We start from the raw sequence: 22995 nt of genomic DNA on the forward strand, positions 1-22995 counted from the left end.
CTTTTTCTGCCTGTTCTGTGCTGTCCTGCAAGTGAACCAGCAGCTCCGCCAGCCTGGTCGGGAGGCATCGGCAGCAGGCTCTGGGTGGAGGTGTCGGGCCCGCACCGCCGGGGGTCTGCCCCGGCTCCCTGCCCGCGGGGGGGGTGGGGGGGTGCTTCTCGGCCTTTCCTTCGGGAGCGCATCCCGCAACCCAGGGGCTCGGTGACAGCTGGGATGAGGGGACCGTCCGCAGCCTCCCTCGCTTTCTGGGAGGCAGCCAAGCATCCTTCCGGCCTCCCAAGTGCCCCCTCGCCGCCCCCCCCAGGACCCGTGGCTCTCCCCCAGAGGTGCCTTTCGCGAGTGAGCCGTGTGGCTTTTCTGATCTCTCCCACCGAGCCGCAGCCACGAGGGGAGAAAAGTTTAGTCCAACTGCCACTGCCGTTCCGATGTTGTGATTCATCCTCCGGAAGAGCCGTGCCCCGTGACAGCACGTAGCTTTACTGAAGTGTATTTGCCAGGGAGTTATGGTCTGTTTTATGGGGAGAGCCGGAGGATTATATAAAAACATTGGCAGCACGTCGGGTTGTGTAACATCGCGACGGCCGGCTCAGCACCGTGGGCTGTTCTCACCTCGCCCTTCAAGGTGAGAAGAAGCCAGGGTTCTCGGTGGCGGAGAAGCCCAGGACCTCTGACTGACCTTCCCGACGCTAGCGGGACAAGGGGAGTGGTTCGGGAATGCGAGTGTCACCCCCTTGCTGACCCCGGCCTCCCCCGTGTCCCCAGTTCCCCTCTCCCCTTCCTCCACTCTTCACCCACCTCTTTCTCCAAATGTGCCACCGGCTCTCTCTCTGTCTGCCTCCCTCTCTCCGTCTCTGTCTGTCTGTCTCTGTGTCTCTGTCTCTCTCCCTCTCTCTCTCCTTGTGTCTCCCTCTCCCTCTCCCTCCCTCTCTTTGTCTCTCTCTGTCACAGTCTCTATGTCCTTGTCTGTCTCTTTCTCTCCCTGTCTCCCCTCCCTGCTCTCCTCTGATGAGGGTCTTACACCCCACTTCGAGGCCGTGTACCCCACAAGGTGTCCCACCCAGGAGTCACTCAGTATTTGTTCCTGGAAATGACGAGACAGACAGTGCTTCCCTCATCCCAGGCTGGTCCCTGAGGAGGGGCCGCTACAGGGTTGACATTTGCTCACGAGAAGCCATTTGAAAGCAGTGCTTAGCCCTCCAAACGGGTACCGACTCCCGACTCCCCGTGTGAAAGGACACTGAAGAACACAGGGGGCAGGGGCGGTGCCCCCCATGGCTGCCTGTCCGCTTCAGATTCAGGAAATGTAGAGGAAATAATTCCTGGGAGTCTCCACCGAGTGTGGAAAGGAGAGGAAGGAATCCAAAGAAAATGACGTATCACTTATATTTCCTCTGCCCTGACTGCCTCCTGGAGACGCCTCTCCTGGCTCAGAGGGGCTGGTGGGAAGGAAGGGGTGTCCCAGGAGTGGGGCCGGGAGGCAGGACATTCTTCCCACACCCTTTCTTCAGCCGCTCTGGTGACCTTTACTCAGGATGTCCTGTGGACCTCAGCAAAGACCTAACAAATGGTGTACATAGATCCAAATTCACAGGACCTGGGAGAAAATATTCTTTAAGGAAATGCAATGTAGTCACATCCTGTATGTGCATGCGAGTTGCTTCTAAATTCAGTGCTCAAGGCAAGAAAAAAAATGCGTATAGCCAGAAATCATCCTTCTGGATATCTTAAATCACATCCATGGTTCTGTGGGTACGACCGGCACAGGGAGTCTCATGAACGCGGTGTCTGGGAGCCTCTAAGCTTGGTGGCAAGAGGGAGGGAGATGTCCCCAGTCGGCCGCCTGGTCTGCAAGCCAGCCCCTGGGGGATGGGAAGGGCAGGAGAATTCTCCCGAGCTCCTGCCACATCGGGCGGCTCTGTCTCTGTTGTCGTGGGCGTGACCCAGGTGAAGGCAGTCACCTGCCAGCAGACCTCAGACCTCGTGTGCAGCGAGGCCAGGCCTCCTCCCTGCACAGGGGAGGCCACCCACCACCCACCACCCAGCTGCCCTGCTCCTTCCTGCCCCCAGACGCGATCTTCCGACCCTTGGGGCCACGGTTCTGGGCGGAGCTGGGCCGGGCGGGGAGCTGCCAGCTGTGGGGGGCCGGCTGCTTTAGAGGGAGGTACTTTCTAACGTGCAGAGTGCACGCGTCAGTCCCTCCACCCCGACCCACTGCCGCCCAAACCCTGCAGTCAGGGGTCAAAGCGTGGGCCCACTGTGCGGACGGCACACGAGAGCCCACCAGAGAGTCCGGCCAGCTCTGCCCGCGCCCCGGGCCGCTCGCGCTCGTCTGGGGAAGAGATGGTTTCCACGCTGCTCCCTCTCGAGCTCCAGCAACGCACGCGTGACCGGCTCTGTCTACACCGTATTTGTGGATGACGCTGGCCCCAACTCATCTGAGGGATTTTGTCTGTTTTGCCCGCGGCTCTAACACCCGGGGTCTCCGGCCGCATTGTGTGTGTACCTAGTGCTGTGGAGACGTTTGTGGAATGAGCAAGTGAGCGGACCTTCCTGTAAACCATTCATTGGTTTTGCATAAAGTAAATGTGTTTAAAAACACAGGTGCACATCAGCACCACACCCACAAGCAGAGGGGACCAAGCGACGATGACGAGACCGTGCAGGCCGTGACGTCCACGGGGCTCTGAGCCCAAGCCCGCTCTCTCTTCCTGAAACGGGAGATTCTCAAGTGAAAGACACGTGCAGGGACATATTAGCACGAAACCAAGACTCTCTCCTTGGAGAGACGGGTGATCCAGACCGTCTGGAAAAGGGAATCTGTCTCACGGCGGGAGTCGGTGTCATTCAACCCTATGTCCTTCTTTTCCCCCAAATCCTGTCTGGATTGTGGGTCCTTCCAGGACTGTGGCTGTGCCTTGGGAAGCCTGGTCTGTGGCAGACTGTGTCCCGAGGGGAAGCGGGTGGTCAGGGGCTAAGGGGCACATGCCCACTGCAGCGGGGTCCCAGATTTCTGATCAGGAGGCAAAAATCCTACTGACAATCTGAGAGCACTGAGGTTTTTTTAAATCTTTTTTTTAATGTTTATTTTTGAGAGAGAGAGAGAGAGAGAGCGCATGAGGGGGCAGAGGCAGAGAGAGAGGGAGACACAGAATCGGAAGCAGGCTCCAGGCTCCGAGCTGTCAGCACAGAGTCCGACCCGGGGCTCGAACTCACGGACCGCGAGATCATGACCTGAGCCGAAGTTGGACGCTTAACCCCCTGAGCCACCCAGGCGCCCCACGCTGCGTTTTAATACTAAAACCCTAGTTGAGCTGCACAGAGGCTGTGGGGGTGGGGGTGAGGTGGTGATGCTGGATTTTTACCCAACGTTTGCCCTGGGCCTGTGGCTGCAGATGACACACGCACAGAGGTGTGCCCGTCTTCCACCGTGGCGTCTGCCTTAGCGATCGGCAGATATCACGGCCGAGAGGCTGAATTTGGGGAGGCTCTCCGAAGATTCCCCACCTGCTCTGAATGGTGAGTGGTCAGAACGTGCTCTCTGCCCCTCGGAGGCCCGGCTCAGGGTTTCAGAGGCTCTGCTAGAACAGAAGCCACGTGAGGCCCCTGATGGTCTCACCCCCCCCCCCCCCGCCCCCCTACTGTTTGCGTCACAAAAGGATGAGTGGATCGGATGGCAAGAGCCCACAGAAGAGGGTGCGGAGAAGGGGGTGGCTGGGGTCTGGGGAGAGCGCCCAGTGTCTGGCTGTCCCCCCCGGACACCCCTCGCCCCTCGCCCCCAGCACAGCCGCCCTGAGAGCCCTGTGTTTCTCGGGAGGGGTTCCGGGCTCTTCTGTGCACATAGGCAGGTCCGGGCTGGAAACGTTCCAGGACATTCCACTTGTTAGGGGGCGTGCATTCCACAGAAAGCTTTCCTGTTCGTGGTGAGTTTTAGTTCCCCAGATGGCTTCCCGCTGGTTCCAGGCACCTTCCTAGCTTGTGTTTGCCCGGCCTCCTCCTCCCGAACCTGCTTTGTGAGCTGTGACGTCCTGCACCGCTGGCCTCAGCTGTCCGAGTGGCCGCGGCCGGGAAGACAGCTGTAGCTTGTCTGGGATGCGATCGAGGGTCCTGGCAGGGCAGCAGCGTGTAATCGGCTGGCCTTTTGCCCCTAGCGCTCCCAGCTGGAGCCCAGCCTCACGCAGGACGCTCGGGACGCCGGGACGGGGCTGCGGCTGTATGGTGGGAACCGTCTTTCCCGCCTCCCAGCTGCCGTGGGCACAGTGCTGACAGCAGCCTGTGGTTACCTTTCATCACTCTGAGCAGGTGAACAGCACTTGGTTTTGCTTTCTTCCCTCCCCTCTGCCTGTGCATCTCAGCCTGCTGGGCCGGCCCTGGTCCCCGTCCAGCCACCGATGAGTCAGGACAGCCGAGGCCGCTTCCTGGACACAGGACTGAGCTCCAGGCAGACCTGGCCCTTTGTGTCTGGGGGAATGAGACGCGGGGACGCTCCATCCCGTGATAAACGTGGACCTCACCAGGCCTGGCTCCATACGGAGACCCCGCAGCCGCGCTGCTAGGAATAATTCATGCTGGTGATGATCCCCGCTCAGGAGGTGCGGGGCTAAGTGATTGCATTTACAATTCAGCTCCGAAATCTGCATATTTCAAAGGCCCTGCTTTCTGAAAAGACAGTTTATCCTTCATTCGCTGGAAACTCGACAGAAATAAGTCTCTGTATGTTTCCACATCCCCCTGGAGGCATTCCAGGGCGGGATCCACGTCTTAGGACCAGGCTCCTGCTCCCACAGGGTCCAGACACCCTGGAAGGGAAAGCGGCCGGGAGCCAGAGGAGGGCAGCGAGAGGGGTCCCTGGCAGCTCTATCCCAGCGGGATTTCCATTCCCAGAACTCCGTCCAGGATCGCCAGGACCGAGATGGTCTCCCAACCACCCAGCACGTCTAATTGCCGTCTAACTGCCATTCCCAGAAAGGAGAGACTCATTTCCCCGGTTGTTTGAAAGGCACTCGCAGCTGCATGACCTCAGTGTGGCCCCGCGTCCGACCGCGGCCTGTCTTCAGGAGGCAGTGCTGGCCGGCAGCAGGACTCTCACGCCGCGGGCCACTGCAGACCCTTCCCGGGACGGTCCCGTGACGTCCGCCCGCAGGCTGGAGGCCACAGAGGCCGTGTGTAGAGAAGCCTCTCCAAGCCGAGGGTCCCCCTCCTTGCGTGAAGGCAGACTCAGTTACCCATGTGGCTGTTCATTCCCCTCGTGTTTAGTGAGCACCTGCTATGCTCCTGATGCCAAGTCAGGAGACGTAAGCGATTGGGACGCAGGTGCCCCAGGGAGGAAGGCTGACGAGGAACAGTTCAGGCACGGGTGAGCGCCATCAAAAGGCAGTGCGATGCAGAGTGGGCGGGTGGACAGGGCGCTGGGCTGAGTCACGCCCCAAGGTCACATCCACCCGGACCCTCGGAATGGGGCCTTCTGTGGAGACAGCGTCTTTGCTGAGGTGCTCAGTTCAGCTGAGGTCACGCTGGAGCAGGGCGGGCCCCGGTCCAGGGACCTATAAGGACAAGGGTGTCCTTGTAGGAGGCAGAGAGGCACGACGGGGAGGAGAGGCCGCGTGGTGGTGGAGGCGGGGACAGCGACACGTCCAGGAGCCAGGACGGGGGGTGGAGGGCCTGGCCCTTGGCCTCCACCCGAGGCGGTGGGGGCACGTCCTTCTGTCTAGCTGGTTGGCTTTGAAAGCACATCCGAGGTCTCACTCGGCTCCTGGGACTCAGATGAGATCTGCACGAGGCTGAGGCCCTGCCAGTTATCAGGCAGAAGACCAGGGCCTCCCCGGGGGCTGGAGGGGCCGGGCGGCCGGGGGTCCGCGTGTGGCCTCTGCCAGGCCTTCCCCAGCCGGCACTGTCACGTTCGGATGGGTCTTTCCTGCCCGTGCCCTGCAGGACATCGGTGGCTGAGCAGAGACCAGAGGCCGGTTTGCGTGCCCAGTTGTGGCACGGGGAATGTCCAGACGTCGCCCAGTGTCCCCCAGAGCAAGATCACCCCCGTGGAGACCCCTGTGTCACCCCGAGGGCCTGCTCCACCCCTCGGCGAAGTGGCTCACCTGCTCCGGGGCTTGGCGTGCTCCCCGTGACGTGGGGATGGCGGCCACTCCATCCTCAGAGGGGTCCTGCAAGGCCAGAGGAGCCGGCCTGAGCAGGGGGCCACCCCCGCGCCCAGCACGATTCAACCCACTCTGTGGAAGGCGCAGGACCCTACGGCCACCGGGAAGGTGCCGTTGAGACTGTCGCCTTTCCAAGGCTACGGAGAGGGGTCTCGGTTCCATGCCGCCCTCGCCAGGCCCCCTCCAGACACGCTCGCCTCCCCCCGCCCCCCGCCCCCGGCCGTGGTGGGCACTGCCAGCTGTTCCGGCTGTGGGCTGGGCGTTCACAGCCGCGCTGGTTTTCTTCTCTGCGGGCTGACACTTTGGACAGACGCTACAGGCTTCCTAGTTTTGGTAATGACAGGTCACCTGTTTAAGAAACAAATGGGGCTGCTGAGCGGCTGACCGCGAGGGCATCCGGTCTGGGAGGGCGGCGTCCCCCCCGGGGTCGCGGACAGGTGGCCGGGACGGATGGAGGGAGGCTCTCTCCAGCCTTTCTGCCACCGTCTGATGGAACACAAGTAAGAAACTAAAGAAGCCACTACTGCAGACGTGTGGGAGACATCCTGCCGTCGGGCCCCGGCACCTGTCAGCCACGTGGACTTGGGGACGTCACCGTGGCATTCTCCATCTCCTCAGGCCTCGAGGGAGGCTTATCAGTTCTGGCTTCAGTTGAGATCTTTGATTTTCAAGGGAAAGAAAACTCAATCCTGACAGACGTGACTCCAGTAGGACTCGCTGGCCCCTGGGACTGCCGGATTCAGTGGCTGGCGTCAGGTGAGGCTTGAACCAGCAGCCTGGCCCTTTCTGCCCACCCTCGGGGGAGCCTCAGCTTTACGTCTCTCCTGGAGCTTGGGTTCCTGAAGCACAGGACACTGAGAATGGGAAAGAGGGAGTTTCCGCGGGAAATCAAGGACGGAGATGCTAGCTCCCACACTCCGTGCCTTCTCGCTCAGCCTGCTGTCCGCGGGGCGGTTCTGGGAGCATCTCTCCCCGCCCCCCCCCCCCCCCCCCCCCCGAGAGGCTCCCCGCACTGCAGGCAGCACCTATAGTCGTCAGGTCAGGACACACCGGCCACGTGGGCTTTCCCAGGGGACTCAGAGACCTCAGCTGTCGGCCTTCCATGTTTTAGTAAATAAGCTAAGGGCAAATCGTTCCTTAAACCGCGGCCCCAGGGCCTGGCAGCATGCCAGGGGGGGAGTGCGCATGCGCGGCGTCAGGCCTGCGGCGGGGCCTCAAGAAGCATCCCCTGTGCGGCCAGGTTACAAGCGGGACTCGGCTGCTGGCCCAGCCTGGGGGCCCAGGGGCGTGGGCTGCGGGGATGCGTGGGGGAAGGCAAGGGGCGCGGCGGTGTGGGCTGCAGGGGTGAGTGGGGGGAGGCGGGGGGTGCAGGGGCGTGGGCTACAGGGGTGCGTGGGGGGAGGCAGGGGCGTGGGCTGCAGGGTTGTGTGGGGGGAAGGCAGGGGAGATGGCGGGGGCGTAGGGGTCGTGCGGGGTGGGGGTGGGGCTCCAGGACGAAGGTCGGGGAGACGCCTTGGCTGTGGGGGTCTTAGCAGTGGGTGGGCGGCCTTGCCTGGACGACACAGGGAGGTCTGGAGCGGCTGGGGTCACGGCCGGTCTGTGAGCTTCCGGGATTAGTAGCGGGAACCGGGGAAGAGACCTCGAGGCAGGCTTGCCGAGACCCCGGCCGGTTTTCGACGTTTGCAGGTAGCGCGTTGACGCTTTCCACACTGCGGGTGCGTCCTGCTGCCCACAGGAAGACGGGGCGTTCTAGAAATGTGGGTTCTCCCGGACCGAGGTCCAGGAGCCCAGGCGTTTAGAGTCACTGACAGACACCTTCTTATAGGCGGTGGGGGCCTCTTGGCTGCTGTGGATGAGGGTTGGGTCCTCTGCTGCCCCTCGAGGGCCCCCCGGGGTCGCAGTGGACATGTCAGTCTGCCGTTGGCCCTGAGAGGGAGGCATCGCAGGATGGCTTGACCCGGCCTGTTCTGGACGCCCGGGTATGCTGGTCACACGGCGGGCCCCTCGGCATCTGGCGGTCAGCAGGCTGGGGTCCTCACGTCCACGACGGGAAGCCCAGGGCAGGACCTGCGGGGCTGGGGTGGGGAGGGGGGAAATGCCCGGCACCCGTGTGGTGTCCGTGTAGGCAAAACCGCGAGCCAAAACCCAACTGCTTTTCCCGTAAACACAAATAATATTTTTCATGGTGTAAACCTCAAACTTGCAAGAATACATCTGCAGGGTGTTCCCAGGAAGGCCAGAGGTTTTGCTCAAAATGCACTGAAGGGTCAGTCCCAAGTGTGTGCCCAGGTCCGCTGGGGCAGTGCAGTGGCTCCGGTGACCCCACAGTGGCTCCGCCCATGGCCTGCCGCCCGGGTCCCAGCTGGCGGCTCTCTCGGTGCCGTGTTCCAGGCAGAGCTCCGGGCACCAGACACGCAGCAGCAAGGCCACGTGTGGACCCCACCCTCACGGTTCGCGTGTCCTGTGAGGACAGAGGGGAGACACAAGGATAAGCAGGTTTAATTTCCTCTTGCTGAAACCAGTTAGCACAACTTAGAGGCTCAACGCGGCACATAGCAATTCTCTTGGTTCCGGAGGCCTCTCGGGGCTAAAGGCGGGACGTCCTGAGTGCTGGCTCCTTGTGGCCCGGGGGGTGGGGGGTCCCAGTGTCCAGGCACCTGCTTCTGGGGCCATGGCCCTTCCTCCGTCACGGGCAGCAGTGTGGGCCTCTGCACCCCACGCCCCCCGTCTCCCTCCACACCTCCCCCCGTCCCTGCGCAGTCTCCCTCTACTGCTCCCCTCCTCTCTCCCTCCCTGTCTCTCTCTTCCACTTGTCAGGTCCCTGTGACCACATCCACCTGCCTGCATAATCCAGGACAACCTCCCCAGCCCCAGGTCAGCTGGTCAGCGACCTTACTCTCTTGGCCACACAACCGAACACATCCCCAGGCTCTGGAACTGGGACGTGAGCGTCTTTGGGGACCCGTTATTCTGCCGACCACAGTGGGCAAACTCTGCTGACAAACGCTAAGGAGCAAACAAAATAAGGCGGGGAAGGGGGAAGGGCAGAGCTGGTGGTGACACCGGTGTCATTGCCAGGTGCCCAGAGGAGGCCTCAGGAAGAGACTGACTGGTGTCAGACAGGTGAGGGCGGGACATGCTCCGGGCCCAGCAAGTGCCAAGGTCCTGGGGCAGCGTGTGCCCAGTGCGTTGGCGGGATGGCTGGAAAGCAGGTTCGGGGGGGGTGGTGTGCTGGAGACTCCCATCTGGGCGCCCCGGGCACCCACCCGGGCTGCCGTGACGACCTCCACCCACCAGGCGGCCTGTGTGACAGTAGCTCATTGTCTCACGGTTCTGGAGGTTGGAAGTCCAGGACCAAGGTGCTGGCGGAGCTTCACACGGCCTCTCCTCTGTGTGCACACGTTCCTGGGGTCTCTCCCTCCGGGAGGCCACGGTCCTCACACAGTCCTACCGCTGGCTCGCGGGGGCAGGTGACCCGATGAGGTCAGTTTAGCGGAGGGGGCGGGTGCAGGGGAATTAGACGCGGCAGGCGCCGTGCTCTGCGGTGAAGCAGGGACTCTCGGCCGCACCGGGGACGTGTGGGGCCAGGCGAGTCGCCGCGCGGGCCGCCTCCCAGCTCTGGACGCGGACGCGCTGTGCCCGATGTGGAACAGCACCACTGGCCTCCGCCCGCCCGATGCCAGGGCACCCCTGCCCCGGTTGTGACGCCCACAGTGTCCTCAAGTGCTGCCAGGTGTCCCCTGGGGGCACCCCTCGCTGAGAACGGGGTGCACAGGTCAGTGCCGCAGAGGGGGTGTTTCTGAGACGGGACAGGGCACCAAGGCAGCAGGGGGGGGGCGGTGTTCGTCCGGAGACGCGGATGAGACCCCAGCGCCACAGGCCAGTTCTGGGGCAGCCGACGGGGCGGGAACCTGGGTTTCTCTTCCGATTCTTCCATTTTCCCAGGGAGGCAGGAAGCAAGGTCCTCAGCTGAGGCTGCAAGTACAAACCACGCTCCCTCCTTCCCCTCTTGTTAAAGCGGGGCCACAGCCTCAGCCGGGTGTCTGGGAAGAAAGCGTGTCAGGTGGTGCTCGGTCAGTGCCCTTGGGCTCCGAATAGGGACGTCCCACAGTGCGGACACTGGGGGGCTGGTCTGCCAGATGGGGGTGGGTGGTCAGTGTTTACCAGACGGGGTGCCCACTTTGTAGGGGCCGGGGGAGGGGTTGGGGGGGCAAGAGCCTGTCTCCTGCCTCCACCCCCCTCCCAGGGCGGTTCCATCAGGTATGACAGGTGGGAGGCCCCCGGGGGACGTGCCCGGGGCGGGGTGCCCTCCTCGGGCCCCTCCCGGCCTCCACCAGGACGGGGCCTTGCTCACAAGGTCCAGGCTGTTGGCTGGGCCTCTGTCCTAGGCGTTTTCCTCACACCTGGTGGTAACAGCAGCCAGGTGCGTGTGCACCACCGAGGGCCCGGGGCCCTGACCACGCCGCCCCCACAGAAGCCGTGACATCCCCAGGGTCCCTGCCCCGAATGCCTCCCCAGAGGCGGGCGAAGACACCAGCTTAGATCAGCGTCCGGTATCACAGCTCCTGCCTCTGACGGCAAGAAAGGGAACTATTTTTACTTTCCACGGAGTAGTTTGGTCAGATCGGCTCTGCGTGTAGCCCCCGTCTGAAACCAGCAAGCCTTGATTTTATTTCAGAGAAACGGCCCGGCTTATGCAGGGACCATTTTCACACTCTTCCGAGCAGATTGTGGAAAATGCCTGTTAATATTCTGTGTGCTTGAGCACTTAGCAGTGGGCACAGAGCAAGCGCGCTTATCTTAATTGGGAGGAGGGAGAGTGTGGTGTGGTGACGTGGGCCGCAGAGCCAGGTGGCCACTTGGGAGCTGGAGCCACCCCAGCCCTCACCGCCCCGGTCGGCTTTCTTCCTCGCTTCTGGTCCCTTCACCCGCGAGACGGCTTGAAGCCGCGTTTGTCTCGCGGCACTGCTCCCGGAATGGGGGGAGAGGAACAAGCCCCACGTGTGGTCCCCGCTCAGCAGGACTGGCTGACGCGGCCCAGCCTGCAAACCCACGGTGCACCCATCTTCCGGACACCTCCGGGCCGACCCTGTTTCTGACGCGGCCCACCCTGCCGGAAAATGCGCGGCGCCCGGGGCTTCCTGGGGAAGTTGGGGCGGGGCGCCAGGGAGTGGTCTCTCCAGCTCACGCTTCTGTCACAGAAGCTGTCGGCGTGGAGCTTCGGACGGTGCTCAGAGCACGCGCCGTCCTCTGAGAGCTTCCAGCCAGGCGGGAGGCGGCCGGTTACCGGCAATGCCGACATTCGAAGCAGCACGAGAGAGAGCGGCCTGTGTTGAGGGGGCAGGTCAGGCGGGACCGGGAGTTAGGTGGACCCGGGTCCAAACCCCAGTCGGATGGCCTCGAGCCGTCCCTTCGTGTCCCTGAGCCGTGGTTTCCACATCCGTGAACTGGGAAGAACGATTATCCTTCTGCAAGAGGATTTTGAGGAAATTAGATAAGGTAACGCGTAAGTGTTTGGCAAAGTGCCTGACACATAGCTGGTCCTCAGAAATGGGAGCGAACACAAAGGAAGGCAAGGAGTTGAGATTGGGTGGTATTGGGACAAACGGATGGCACGATGCCTGACAAGAAGCAGGTTCTTACTAAATATTTGTTCACTGGATGGATGGGGGATGGATGGATGGGCGGGCGGGAGAGTGGACGCAGGGGTGGATAGGGAGAGGACCTTGCACAGTGAGCAAAGTCAAGTGTCGAGGAAGGGAAGCACGTATCCCGAGTGGCTGGAGGAGGGCAGAAGGCCGGGAAGGCAAGTCGGGCCCGAATGCACCCACGTGCGGGCAAATAGCCTGCCAGGCACAAGTGTGGGTCTGATAGCCTCACGTCCAGTGTGGCCCAGAAGGGTGGCCCCCTCTGGGGGCAGAGACGTGCGACCATAGGCACTGCCCACGACCTCAAGAAGCCCTTGCCGCCCTGCGCACAGGGGTGTGGGGCGTGTTCTCTGTCCCAGGGCTGCAGAACTCAGGGCGGGCTCCTTCCCGACCTCCAGAACGGCTGTGCAGGGACACGACGGGAGAAGACGGCATAGGTGTTTGAGTCCTGCAGAAATCACGCGGACAGGTTCCAGACCTTCTCCGTCTCCTCTCTCCGGAGGTCCTGCCGGCCGCTGGAAGGGCGGACACCGGGCTCTGGCCTCTCTCTCCCCGGCCTGGGGCCTGCGGGGTCACGGGCACTCAGTGAGGACCAGCTGAGGTCAAGTCTTGTTCACGTCAAGGGCAGCTCCTCTAGCCCGGGACTTTGCCCACGACCGAGGGCCCGGTGGCTGGAGGGGCCTCTGGGGAACTGAGGGGATCGGCTAGGGGAGTGTGGGTCCCGTGAGGGAGGCACCGGCACCTTAGCTCAGGTGGGGAAACTGAGGCTCACACGACTTGAGTATTTTGCCCACAGTTGGGATGTGGGTGCAGGTGGGGTTTGAATCCTGGCGGCTTGGCCGTAGCTGACAAGCAGAGCTCACCCAAGCACATTCCGGCTCTGTTTGGGGTGGGTGGGTGGGGACGTGAGCTGGACCAGGAACGGGTGAGGGTTTGGGCCTGGCCCCGCGGCCGTGAGGGACGTGTTGCTGCCCCGTGGGCTCGGGTCTGGGGAGGTGCGGGTGCGAGGTGTAGACGGGCTCTGAGTCGAGACGGCAGAGTTGGTGCTGGAGGGACTGAGATCTCGGGGGCCTGCGGGCTGCGTGAGAGGAGGACGCGAGTGGGGGGCAGAGGTGGAACGCAGTGGGCTGGACGTCTGTGCCCCAGATTCCCACACGAGAGACCTGTCCCCGAGGGCACAGCTTTAGGAGGTGGGTCTCTGGGGGGTGATGGGGCTGGAGGTGGTCCTGGGGGGGGAGGTCCTGTTGTAAGAAGAGGAAGAGACGGCATATCCCTCTCTGGCTCTGAACACACGCACCCGGGACAGCCATTAAAGGCACGGCGAGAAGGCGGCCGGGGAACAGGCTCTGACCGGGAACCAGACGGGACCTTGGTCTGGATGCCCAGCCTCCAGGGCTGTGACAAACAGAGGCGTGTAAGCGCCCAGTCTGCGGTGTCTCTTCTGGCAGCCCAGGCGGGCATTCAGCCCTGCATTCATTCGTTCCCGCATTCATTCGTTCCCGCATTCATTCATGTCTGCATTCATTCGTTCCTGCATTCATTCGTTCCCGCATTCATTCATTTCTGCATTCATTCGTTCCCGCATTCATTCATTTCTGCATTCATTCGTTCCCGCATTCATTCATTTCTGCATTCATTCGTTCCCGCATTCATTCATTTCTGCATTCATTCGTTCCCGCATTCATTCATGTCTGCATTCATTCGTTCCCGCATTCATTCATGTCTGCATTCATTCGTTCCCGCATTCATTCATGTCTGCATTCATTCGTTCCCGCATTCATTCATGTCTGCATTCATTCGTTCCCGCATTCATTCATGTCTGCATTCATTCGTTCCTGCGTGCATGCATTCTCTCACATTTAGGCGCTCGGTGAGCACCTACTATGGACCAGGTCCTGGGGCTGCGGGAGCCAGCAAGGCAGGCAGTCCTGCCCTTGGAGGTCGGGAGGCAAGGTGAAGGAGGGGCCGCATCCTCCGTCCTCGGCCAAAGGGGCTCCCGGACAGACCCAGCCGGACTCTCGGCTCTTTGGGGTCTGGCCCTGCATCCCCACTGCCGTCCCCAGAGCGCAGGCCCTGGAGTTCCTCCTGTTCGTGACCCCCAGGGCGGAGCTGGGCCCACAGGACCACACTTCCCGGGAGATTCGGTTGGGATCTGAGCAGAGAAGCCAGCCCAGTGGAGGCAGAGCGCACCCCTCAGAGGCTCGGGTGGCTGTGGGGAGGGTGGGGACCCCACCTCTCCCACCTTCCGGACAGCTTCCCTCGGTGGCCGCTGAGCGGCAGGACGCCCCAGTGTCCCCGTGCCCGCTCCTCAGGAATCGGGGGGCCCAGACTGGGGCGGGACGGGGCGGCCGCGTGACGCTCCACACGCCTACCAAGTGCCCGAAGGAGCCCGAAAATCCGTTCTGCCAGGTGTTTCCAGCCACTCCTGATTTCGTGTGCTTCGGCCCCATAAATATTCACGTTAGGACACTCCACTGGGCTCAGGGAGAATATGTCTCGCAGGTTTGCCACGTTCTGCACACTAGTCATGACTTCACAGTTTCAGAAGGGCGGTCTGTCTTTGGCCACTGACCAGGTAGCGGCCGGGGTCCCCAGGGAGCCTTAACAGACCGTCCGAAATGGAAGGAGCTGCCGCGCGTGGAGAGAGGGGGTGCGCGGAAGCCGGGGGCAGGGACCTTGGCCGCAAAGCCAAGCGGGCTTCTCAGCCATCAGAATTCATAGCGGGCGTGCTGGGCTGGCCTACATTTTCATAGGGCAGGGAAGAGGGGGGCCGGGGGCTGCGGGGTGCTCTGCTCCCTCCCCTTTCCCCGCCACCTCCACCCCCCTCCCCGTGAAGGCCGCCGCCAAGGCCGAGGGTGCAAGAGGGTACGGCCCGGAGCCTGGCAGGTGACGGGTGGTGTCTCCACCGAGAACCGCGGGGTCCCACGTGCTGGGCGACCTCAGGAGCGGGAGACCGACGGTGAGGGTAGTGCGGGCACCACAGCCAACGGCAGCCGGTCCCGTCTCTGCCCGGGTGCCCCGGCGAGCGAGGCATGTGTGGTGACGGGCGGGGAACGTCAGGGGGACGGGATTCCTGCACCTGCCCTTCCAGGCTCCCGGGCTGTGGGGGGGGCCGTGTGCCCCACTTAGGGGGCTTTCCGGACCTCTGACTTCTGTCCCCCACCGCGCCCCCCCCCCCCCCCCGTGTCCTTGAAATGTCAAGTTCGCGGTGTTCAGGACAGCCCCTCCCCCACCCCCAGAAGCACACTCACGTCACCCTCTCCCTTTTTTTCTCATTTGTCCGCGCAGTGTCTTCCCCTCTTGTCAGAGATCCGCTGCTTTTTAGCAGTTGGTGTTTCCGACCCAGGGCTCCTGGTGGATTTCAGGGTGGCGGGTCAGTGGGCTGCCCCTGGGAGCCCCTGGGTGCTGGCTGAGCGTGCGCCCCCCCAGCCTCCCCGCCCCCCCCCCCCCAGGCCCTACCCTCTGCCTCGTCCTCAGATTAGCTTGTGACCGGCAGCCTCTCCACGTGGGCCGTTTCCTCTCAGAATGTTGGCTTGAGTCATGGTGCCAGATGGAATCCGTGACTCAAACAAGCTGCGAGCTTGAAAGCCGCGCTTCCTCCCGAGCTGAAAACTCACGGCCACCCACGTTCGCCAGGTACCCCGTCTGGAAGGCGTGGGTTGGCAGGTGTGAAGTCACTCTTCTGGGAGGGGGCTGGAAGAGGCCCCTGGACGGCCTGCCCTGTCCTTGTGTGTGTGTGTGTGGGGGGGGGGGCAGCCTGGCTCCCTCGCTCTGGGGCCGCACACAGGGTCCTGACTGTGTGGGGCCTGTTCTTCTTGGGGACGCCGAGCCCAGGGGACTGGAGGCCATCCTCAGGGGCCCAGCCCCATTTCATTCTAGCCTCTCCCTTCCTATTGTGTGGCCCTCGGCCTCGTGGTCACACGGTGGCTGCTCCAGCTCTGGGCATCGAGTCCTAGTTCCAGGCAGGAGAAGGGGGGAAGGACCGCAGACAAAGGCAAACAGACGTATACACCTGCCAAGTCTGTGCCTTTTAGACACATTTCCGAGAAATTTCACCCAGCAAATAGATCTTGGTCACTTGCCACCCCTGGCTGCAAGGTCAGCCCGGGGAGGCGAGCATTTTAGCTGAACTCATTTCTACCCCAAACAAACTGCTGGCCAAGCATCCATAGTGTCTGCCACGATCCCTTTACCTAGAACCTCTCCCCTCCTCCCCTTCCTCCCCCTGCTCCCCCAACTCTGCCCTGCTTTCTCTCCCCCTCCCCACCCCCTCCTCTCCCCACCTCTGTCCCCCCTTCCCTCCCCCTCCGCAACCCCTCCTCCCCCTCCTTCCCTCCTCTCCCCACCTCTGTCGCCCCTTCCCTCCCCCTCCCCAACCCTTCCTCCTCCTTCCCTCCTCTCCCCACCTCTGTCGCCCCTTCCCTCCCCCTCCCCAACCCTTCCTCCTCCTTCCCTCCTCTCCCTACCTCTGTCGCCCCTTCCCTCCCCCTCCCCCTCTTCCTCCCCCCACCTCTGCCCCCTCTTCTCTTCCCCTCCTCTTCTTTTCCCACTCCTCCCCTCCCCCACCCTCCCCTCCCCTCCTCGGCTCCCTCTCCACCTCCTCCTTTCACTCTCTTCTCCTCCCCCACCCTCCCTCTCCTCCCCTCCCCCACCTTCTCCCTCCTCCTCTTCTTTTCCCTCCCCCACCCTCCACCTCCCCTTGTCCCTCCTCCTCCCACACCTGTCCTCCCCCTCCTCTTCTCTTCCCTCTCCTCCCCTCCCCTCCCCTCCCACACCCTCCCCCTTCTCCCTCCCCCCGTGTGAGTGTCCTGTTGGCGGCTGTAACGAGTGACCACAAATGCGGTGGCTTAAAACAACAGGAATTCATTCTCTCACACTCTGGAGGCTGAAGCCTGAAATCCAAGTGCTGGAAAGTTGACTCCTCCTGGAGCCTCTGAGGGAGACTGTTCCAGGCATCTCTCCAGCTCCTAGTGGCCCCTGGCAATCCTTGGCTTGGGGACACCTGACTCCATCTGTCTCCGTCATCGTGTGGCTTCTCTGGTGCGTGTGTGCCTCTCTGAGCCCTCTCTGAACTATCGGGATACTTGGCGTTGAATTTAGGACCCACCTGAATCCCGGACGGTCTCATCTCAAAGTCCTTACCTTAGTTACGCCTGCAAAGACCCCATTTCCAAATAAGGCCACACTCGTGGGTTCAGGCTCCTGGGGCCCCCATTCCACCCACCGCCCTCCCCAGCCGTCTAAACCAGGGCACAACCTCTCAACCTCGAGGCAGCCGTGCAAAACGGGGTGGGGGGGACGGGGAGCTGCCCGCCTGCACCTGTGTAAGGGGCAGGCGCGCCGTCAGGCTGGACCCTTCCGAAGGGGCTGGGAGCTCAGGCTTGCACATGAAACCTCTCGGGGTGAATTCCGGGGCCCCGGGGGGCAGTGCCCCTGAGACTCGCTCTGAGCCCCAAGCCCCTCTCAGTGCCTCTGTGTCGGCGGCTCTTTATGAAGTGCCCGGGCCGTCCATAGAAACAGCTGTCTGCCTCCCACAGCCTCTCTGCTCTAAGGGCATCTTGTGGCGTGTAGGTCCCTCCTGGACGACCCGGGACCCTCTGCGTCTCGGGGTCCTGACGGTGATCCCATCTGCAAGACCCATTTCCCACCAGGGCGACGCGGCCACGGGTTCCGGGGATCTTTGGGAGCCATCATGTAGTGTCCCACACCTGTGCTGACAGATACGGACCTTTGGTACCTTAATGCTAGTTTTTCCGGACCGCGGCTGGGTTGCTGCTATGCAGAGTGGCTCTGTCTTGCTGCCTTCTCTGGAAAGCCTGGAAGATCTGGTGTCTGAGGCTGGGTGAGGTCTGGAGCACGGGGGCACCCACCCCTGGCCCCGTGACGCGGGTGCCGAGGGACAGCGTCCCCGGTCTCGTGAATCGAGCGAAAGTGTCTGGGCAACGGCCCCAGTCCCACAGCCGGGAGCCCCAGTGCGCCTCTGACGGCCGCCGGGGCCCCACGGGTCACCACGTGTGAGTAGGCGCTTTCCGGGGGGGCAGGCACAGCCATCTCCTCCCCGCGATGGCTTCCAAATTACCTCACGTGCTCAGAAAGCGCATTCCCTCAGGTCACACGACAGGAGCTTGAAATGACCGTTCCCCAGCAGTGACCTCTGTGCTCTTCAGGAGCATGCGCTGCCCTCCGGCGACCCCAGGAGAATAAAGCGGGAGGAGCCCTGCGTTGGAAGGAAGCTCCTTCTCCAAAAAGCCAGGTCCCTGCTTCTGAGGCCAAACCCACCTCACGGAGCGAGGGCCCCAGAGCAGAGAATGTTCTGGAAGCTGTGGGTTCTCCGACCTTGATGATTCGCTTTCCTGGCCAGGGGCCTAGCTTTGTCGCCTCCACCCAGGCCCCGACCGTCTGGACCTCCGGGAGAGCCACTGTCTAAGCGGCCCCTGCCGAGCCTGGCCGTTCTGCCCGAGCCGGCCGGGCTCCCGTCCACCTGCTCCAGGATGGAGCACACCTGAGTGGGAGGCCTCCTTCTGTGTAGACAAAACCGGCCCTCAAACCCTTTGTTCTGGACGCTCTCTCCTGGCGATTTAACCCACTGAGGCACCGACCGACCGTCGGCCGCTCTGTGTCCAGCGGGAACCTGGGTGGGGACAGTGGGCTGCATAGGTGACGACCACACCGTGTGCGGGAGGGGGCTGGCCCCCGGGAGAGCTGGAGCCACGCGAGCTAACAAACACGTGCAAACACGCAGGACGTGTCAAGCAAAACGTGTATCTATCCGTTCGACAGGCTCTTGCGTGGTGGTTCAGAAGGCAATTGTTAATTATAATTGGGTTTTGCATATAATCACAGGGGAGACACTTCTGGCAATAATTTCAAGGAAGCCAAAAGCAGAATGTGGGCTTCTCCAGCCAGAGGACTGAGAGCGGGCGCGTCCCGCTGAGCCTCTCCTAGGGCAGCGTGGTCACCGGAGCCCGAGACACTGGAGAAGCCGGGGAGGGCTCGGTCATCGTGGGATTCCTGCCGACCTGAAGAAGGTTCCGGAATGCCTGCTGGAAGCTCACTTTTTGAGAAGGCATCAGGCCCCTCTTGGATGTGAAAGGGGTCCCCCGGATGCCCGCAGCCAGGACTTGTTTCCAGTCTGGGCGCCGTGATATGGCCGAACTCACCCTCCACGTCCTCCCGCCACACGGGCCGTGGGCGTTTGCACCGTCGTCCTCGTCTCCAGCCCGACTGGGAGGGCCAAGGGCCGGGGAGGGGCGGCCCCACGGGCGGGGGAGCCTCTTTACCTGCGCAGGGGGGAGTGTCCAACTCACACACCTGCGGCTCGCCCAAGAGCACCTGGCCCTGCTGCCGCGAGGCGAGGCGAGGCCACACCGTCTGGAACGGTGCCGATAGGAACAGGTCGTTGTAACGAATATCCGCGATGGCCAAGTGGAAAGTTGGTGACCGTTACTGGTTCCCTCTAAAATTCTCTGGGGCGCCTGGGTGGCTCAGTCAGGTAAGTGTGTGACTCTTGATTTCCGCTCACGTCACGATCTCGTGGTTCATGAGTTCCCGCCCCACGATGGGCTCCGCACGGAGAGCGAGGAGCCTTGCTTGGGATTCTGTGTCTCTCTCCTTCTCTCTCCGCCCCTCCCCCACGCACCATCTGTCTGTCTCTCTCGAAAGTAAATCAAAATAAACTTTAAAAAGTAAAATAAAGTTCTTCTTTCAGGTTTTAAAGTTTAAAGCACGCGGGTAGGAGGCCATGCAGCCACTGTGAGCTTCAGGGGTCCCCTCTAGGAAATGCGGTGAGAAAAGCACGTGGTGTAGGGCCCGCCACGGGGAGCAGAGGAAGCCCCATCGGCCACTGGCCAGTGTAACTACCGACAGCTGTCCCCCAGCCTGTGACCTGCGGAAGTCCCAGAGTCACGGGTAGCTTCTGTGTGGCTTCTGTTTGCGTTGAAGTCCTTGGACAGACGTTTCAAAGGCCAAGCTGACGCATGCAAATTTCCCATTGTTGTCAAAATCACATCGCATTCAAGGATGGAACCAAGAGTTTGGGGCTCCCATTCCGCTACAGGAGGAAGTGGAAAATTGCTCACAGGAAAAACCACCTCTCACTCTGGTTGAGGAGGTGCCTTTGTGATCCGCACCCACACTGCCCGGGAGGGTGGCCCGAGATGGGCTGCGCTGAGCGCTGTCCCATGTACGGCTCCCGTCAGTGTGTCCGGTTGTCCCAGCTGACGCAGGTCTGGGTGGCCGTGTGGGCGGTGGGTCTGTGCCCTGGTCTCTTGGAGCTGCCCTGACAAAGCACCACACACAGCGACGGCTGGAACAGCGGACGGCTGGAGGCCAGAAGCCTGAGGTCCAGGCGGGGCGGGGCCCTGCTCCCTCCCCAGGCTCCCTCCAGGGTGCGTGCTGCCTCGTCCGGCTCCTGGTGGCCCCGTGTGCTCCTTGGCTCGTGGCCGCGTCCCTCCAGGCTCTTCCTCGGTCGTCCCGTGGCCATCTTCTCTTTGTGTGCGTCTGTGTCCAAAATCCCTTCTTCCTATGAGGACCCCAGCCATTGGGTTAGGACGCACCTCAATTCAGGATGACCTCATCTTAAGTAATTACCTCTGCAGAGACCCCTTTCCAAATAAGGCCACGGCCACAAGTCCGGAGCACCAGGGCCCAACCATGATTCAACCCACACGGACGCCGGGCCTGTGGGTCATGCGTTTGGTGGCCCGGCTAACGAGAGCATGAACCCCGGAGGTCGGCAGCAGGAACAGGACGTTTTGCCCCCACCCCCAACCAGGCCCAGTGGGGGTGCTCGGAAGCCAGAACTCTGGGAGATGTGAGGACAGAGCCGTGTCTTTAGGTGTAGACCCCAGGGGCCTCGGCCGGCTGTCGGCCATCAGTTCAGTGGAATTCGGGCCTTGGCCCCCCAGTAATGACAGGCCACCTTCAATCTTCACAAGTTCCTCCTGGTTCCGTCTGCCCTCGTTACCCGAGGATCAAGCAACCCTGCCTCTCCAGAAGGATCTGTGAGAGAGAACGTGAGTCAACACCAGGCATCCCAGAAAGAGGGAAGATGAGAGTCCCGGCAACCCCACAGGGAGCACTGATATGCACGACTCCTTAAAAGCTAAATCACATCAGCAGGTTTTTAATTGGCGGAGCTCTAACAGACCTTCCGGCTCAGGCAGAGCCCTAACTGGGCTGGTGGCTCTGACTGTCTCCCCCCAGCCGTGCCCCCCAGGGCCAGCCTCTCGGAGCTGCCGCGGCTGCTCAGAGTTCAGGGGTCAAGACGCAGGGCGAGGCCCAGAAGTGACCAGCCCCGAACCCTTACCTGGAGCCACAGGCGGGTTCCACACGAAACTCCTGCTGGGACCAGCAGCACATGACCCACCCCCACAGAAGGCCGGGAGCCCCCGCGCCACGCAGAAGTGGGGTCCCTGGAAGGCAGCATCTGCATGTCTGGAAGCTTCTTGGAGATGCCAGTGCTCCGCCCACCCCACACCTGCGCACCTGCTGCTCTGCGTGGGCCCCTGCTGTCTGTGTCCCAGCCAGGCCCCCAGGACTACAGCCCCCGTTCCTCCGAGGAGCCCCCGCCCCCCAGGGCCGGGGTGACGGGGCGGCAGGGGTGCGGCCGGGAGCTCAGGCGCTGCTCACACTCCGGGGCTCACTCACTCACATGGTTTGGGGATGCCGCTTTGGCGCTCTCTGGGTTCATTTCTACCCAAATCAGTGCTGGGGCGTCTTCGCGGTGGAGGCGGGAGCTCTGAGGCCGGCCCGGGGGCATAAGGCATGGCCCTGCCCCGGCGCCCCCACCCTAGACAAGTGTCCTGTTCACAGTCTGCCAGAGCCTCTTGTTCATGCATTCGTGCTTTTATTGGTTTCGCTGTTCAAACCGCCCCGGGCCTGCTGCCGAGACCGTCTGGTGACGGTGAGCGCGGAGGGCGGTGCCTTGCCGGGGACACGCGTGTGGCACGTGGGCTCGTCCACACGTGAGTTACACGGGTGCTGGCCAGTGAGTCAAAGGTACATGTCCAGCGAGGTGACTTTGACAGAAACGCAGTAAAACTGGGTTGTGTACTGGCAGGTTGATGGAAACGTGACCAGGGCCTTGCTCCCTGGCGCCTCACCCCACGTCGGTGTTCAGGGTGCTCCCTCTTGACGGGGACATCCCTCTTTCACTTTCTGTAAAAGCACCAAAACCGCGGAAACGCCTTGTGCAAATTTCACGGATTTTTACGGACCGCTGGCGGTCACGCTCTCTCCTGTGTCACAGGCCTCCTGCCTCCCTTCCCCTTGGAATCCGCCGCCCTCCCCGGAGCAGGTGCTCTTGTCTGGGGCCCAGGGACGTGGTGGCATGTGACTGCCGGCCGAGTTCCTGTGTCCACAGGGCACACGCTGTGTATTGTTGCTACCTAAAAAGTGGACAGAAAGTCAAGATCCGAGCCTACCAAAATGCACACATTTTTGGAAATTAATAGCGTCTGGAAGGCAAGCAATGACGCCTTGACATCTGAAAGCTCTTCGCGGTGGGGCGGGGGCACAAACCGGGTCGGGGGGCTCGCCTGAGGCCCCCTCTGCCGCGAGCAGGTGGCGAATGCGGGCTCGCTCCTCATTTTAGAACCAACCTACAGACCAGTCAGGGAGGGCTGGGTCACGCTCGTCGAACAAAATGAGATGCCATAAGTGACCTCGGACGATGTGGGAGCGATGGCATAGCTATTTCTTTTTTGGGGGGTTATTCATCCTCTTATTTTTAAATTGTTATTGTTGTCAGAACAACAACATGCAAACGGCCTTCTTGACAAATTTTCAGCGCATGATAACTACGGGGCTGCTAACGAGGCACAGCTCGTGCCGCGGACCTCTAGCTTATTCGTACACGGTTAGAAGTCTGTATAACTGGAGAAATATATCTGTAAATGAAACTTAGAGCCGTTGAGCAGAACTCCCGGGAGAATGCTAATTTTTCCTTTAACCCGCTAGGGAGTCGGCAGGCTGTGTCTAAAGTGACGCTTCCAGAAATAGAGCCGAAAGTATTCCTCTTAAGGTCACAAAGGCAACCCCCGGCATCACCGAGAATAATGCCACAGCCGGGACCACGGGAGGAGGGCGGGTGGGTGGACTGAGCCCCCCCCCCCCCCCCCGCCCGTGCACCTGCAGGCGTCCGGGGAAAGTGACCATAAGATCCCGCGCATGTGCGGGGACAGAGCGGAGAGCTCAAG

At 62.0% G+C, this 22995-nt stretch overlaps 1 protein-coding gene across 3 annotated transcripts in view; it reads left to right on the forward strand.

The window, feature by feature from the left end:
* Positions 1-22995, forward strand: part of GALNT9 (polypeptide N-acetylgalactosaminyltransferase 9) — a 107504-nt gene that overhangs the window by 22761 nt on the left and 61748 nt on the right. The window lies entirely within an intron of this gene.

This window comes from Panthera onca, chromosome D3 (genome assembly GCF_046562875.1).
Source record: "Panthera onca isolate mPanOnc1 chromosome D3, mPanOnc1 haplotype 2, whole genome shotgun sequence".
Classification (NCBI taxonomy): Eukaryota; Metazoa; Chordata; class Mammalia; order Carnivora; family Felidae; genus Panthera; species Panthera onca.